Raw genomic sequence first — 3579 nt, 5'->3', positions numbered from 1 at the left:
AAGTAACATCATAAAACAACCAGGTCTAAATAGTAAACTGGAATGGGCGGGGCCTGTCTACACACACACTCTGTAATTACAAACACACCTGTTGGTCGAGATAGTCTCCACATTTAAACTAGTCAGAATGTACACAATATAACTGCAGCTCACACACTTAATTACACAAATCGACACAAATAAATCCTTTCATTCTGTCACACAAACTATTAGTGCAAAGGTGAGCTGACACCTGTGCTCAGGTGAGTGTTTATGGTTTCCTAATGTGGATAAAGTTGGAATGTACAAAAGAGGGAGGGCACCTGGCAATCCCCACGCCAAGACCCCCCGCCGGGGCAGCAGCACCCAGGACCCCCCCCAAAACCCGCCCCGAGACCCAGTTGTCATTTCCATCTAATCTGGGAAGCTTACATTTCTTGTGAAGCATGATGACTGTTGTGGCTTGCGCTATTGAGTCTTTGCTCATCACGCCTGAGTAACAAGGGGTCAGGTCTATGCTCCAACTCCCTAGTTTCTTGTCATCTGTTGTGAGGCTCTTGCCTTGAGAATGTTCTAACAGAGCCAGAACTGGAAGAACGTTGGTTGATAAAATCTAGTTCTGCTGAAAAGCGGTCAGAATCTCGCTCTTTCTGTCTCACAGAGGAGTCTGAAGCCAAAGGTGCAAAAACAGGTTCCGGTGGCTGCCTGCTTAAAAGAGGCACACCTTCTCTATAACTATTTGAAGTTGCAAGGGATGACAAATCTTGCTGTCCATGAGATGTTTCCCCGGGAATGTTGGTTAAAACAGGGACCAGCATCATCTGAGGGTTCTTTGTCTACTAGTTTTGATTTTCTAACAATGCTTATAACCATTTTGGGGCAGGTTCAGACTCAGATGGGCTCCTTGTAATTCCTCTTCCATCTTGGAAGACTGAAATATTTTTTTTTTCTTTTTTGTGAATGTCTTTATTTTGAAAAACACTTCACACACATCTCTTAAATAATTCTTCAGTGTGTCCTCACGGAAACAAGGTTGCATAACTTCCAACGGCTGATCCAGTGTAATTTGGCTAAAAGGTGGTGTGAGTGACTGCGATGCATCTCAGACTCTGTGGTCGGCGTAACAGATGTTTTCTGAATATTGGAAAGTTGGAGCTGTCTGTATTTTCCCTTTTCTTTGGTGAGGTGGAATTTACTCACAATTGAAAGCTTTGAAGATCCAGCTTCTGACACCAATTGTGCTTTCCCGGTGATGGTGATTGCTCAACTCTTCAGGACATGCGATGGGAGGGAAATCACTTCACACAACAAGCACTCCTAGCTCAGTACTTTTACTCAAGGCTTTTCACATTACAGATGTATAATTTCTGCTAAGGCTCTAGCTCGGGCACAGAAAAGCAGCTATAATGTTGTGTGTTGATCCAATAAATTGTCCATTAGCTTGGAATTTCTTCATTTATTAGACACACCTTGTCCAGTTAAGCACATCCTGCTCGTCTCCCTAACTCACCTTCTCTCTCTTTCTGTCATTCTATCTCGCAATACTTAACCTAGCTATACCACAGCGGCAATACCTGTCCATGCCACAAGCGTAAGCACCTTCTGATTTTTCCCCACCTCCACAAACCTAGTCTTATCTCCAAGTATTGCACTATTTCTATTAATCAACAACAACAGGCCGACGAGGGGTTATTTATCTCACAGTAACTACCTTACAATATGGAGATTATATCATTATTTGAATAAATCCTGAAATGCTCATTTGGTTGATGTCATGAATTGGCCGAGAACTAGCGAAAGGCGGTGCCTCAGATATCAAGCCGTTTTACTTCCGGGTCTGAAAGGAGTCCACAAAAATAGCTCCTATTTCATAAATAGTTAGTTTTTTAGTGTTCCAAAGGCAATACAAGATAATTTATATGGATATAGTTTACTTTGAAAGACTTAAGAAAATCATGGTATGGCCCCTTTAAATATAGCATCTAAATATCTAGTAAGTATATAGTAGTAGTTACTGTGGATCAATTACTGATTTAAACATTTCATATGAAATGCATTACTTATGTGAAAGTTTCCTGTGTTGTCCTATAGGGATTAAAAAAAGCACAGATTAAAGTTCAACTTTCAATTCATTAAACTAACTGCACTTGGAAGCTGTAGAAGAAAATACGACTTTAAGGCAGAGCTTTCCCAATTATTCAGCCTTGCATTCGCAGGGCGTCACATGGTAAAGTTTGAAAGTGTGTGGGAGCTAGTGAAAAGCAGACTGGCACCTTTGAAACAGAAAAGTATTCCACTCTGCAGAAAACTCTCCAGAGAGAAGAATCTTTAAACAGTCAAACAGTTTCTCGTCATGAAGTTTGTAAGTAATAATTGACACACTTTGTCAGAAATGGAGCTCTGCATTTTTACGCTCATTCATCTCTTGTGCATATTATTTTTTTTTTTTTTGTAATAATGTAGCACACATCCAGGCTCTTTATATTTAGAGGGAAGAACAGAATTTTAGACTTAGTGATTTTATCAAGCTCTGCAAAGTGGTTGGTTGGTCGGTCGGGTGGGTGCATGGTTCTGTCCACAGCTCACTGCAAATGGCTGCATTGGTAATCAGAAAGTAGGAAGAACTGTGGAGAACATTGGCTTTGCGCTTATTATTTATTTTTGCAATACATATTATGATACTAAAGACGCTCCATGCACATCTGCCACCCAAACTATTTATCAGTGATCAGTATGAGTTGAGGTGTCTTGTTTGGAAGGGTCACTGGTGTCTCAGAGAAACTCCAGAGGATTTTGCTAATTACCAAATACCAAAGAACCCGGTTTACCCCCAAGACTTCAACCCAAAGACACAAGAAACAATGTAGTTTATGGAGTCAAAAAGACACCTTAGGACCAGATTTGGTGGAATATCCTCATTAATGTTTACATTAAAAGTGGGGTCATCTTGACCCCACAAGACAGTGCGCTGAACTTTTTTAATCATTGATTTTTGAGTTTCACTAATGTCCATGGCAGACATAAAATCCTGTCCACCTTTGTCCACATTTGTCATGGAAGGAATCACACATCAATATGTGGTTGGAGTCAACTGGACCCTAAAGAGACTGGAAGGGTTAAAAACATTGAGCAACTATGTACAGATTCTTGACAGAGAAAATAGAGGCTTTGAAAGAACAGCCAGAGAAGCATCACAGATTGATAACCCTACCCTCAGAGAGGAGGCCTTGGACACAATTTGTCACCTGTTTATCATGCTGCTCTTTCATTCGTTCGGAAGAAGACAAAAACTTGAAGTCTATTGCAACCCTATAATGGGGCTGGGGACATTACAAGAAGAGAGGATTTTCACTCTGCTTACTCTTTGTTCCTCTTAACAAGACATTCAGTTGCATGTGGGACTTGAACCCAGCACCACTCAGACCAGGAGTGTCAAACTCATTTTGGTTCAGGGCCCACATTTAACCCATCTGATCTCAAAAGGGCCGGACCAGGAACATAACAACAAAATAACCTCTGGTCAACTTGCTATTTGCAAGCTTTGTTTTTTCTCAGTTGGAAGAAATGCCTTAAACAACCTAATAGCGGAATCACTTATTA

Source organism: Oryzias melastigma, linkage group LG6 (genome assembly GCF_002922805.2).
Source record: "Oryzias melastigma strain HK-1 linkage group LG6, ASM292280v2, whole genome shotgun sequence".
In the NCBI taxonomy this organism is placed as follows: Eukaryota; Metazoa; Chordata; class Actinopteri; order Beloniformes; family Adrianichthyidae; genus Oryzias; species Oryzias melastigma.
This window is presented reverse-complemented; position numbering follows the sequence as displayed.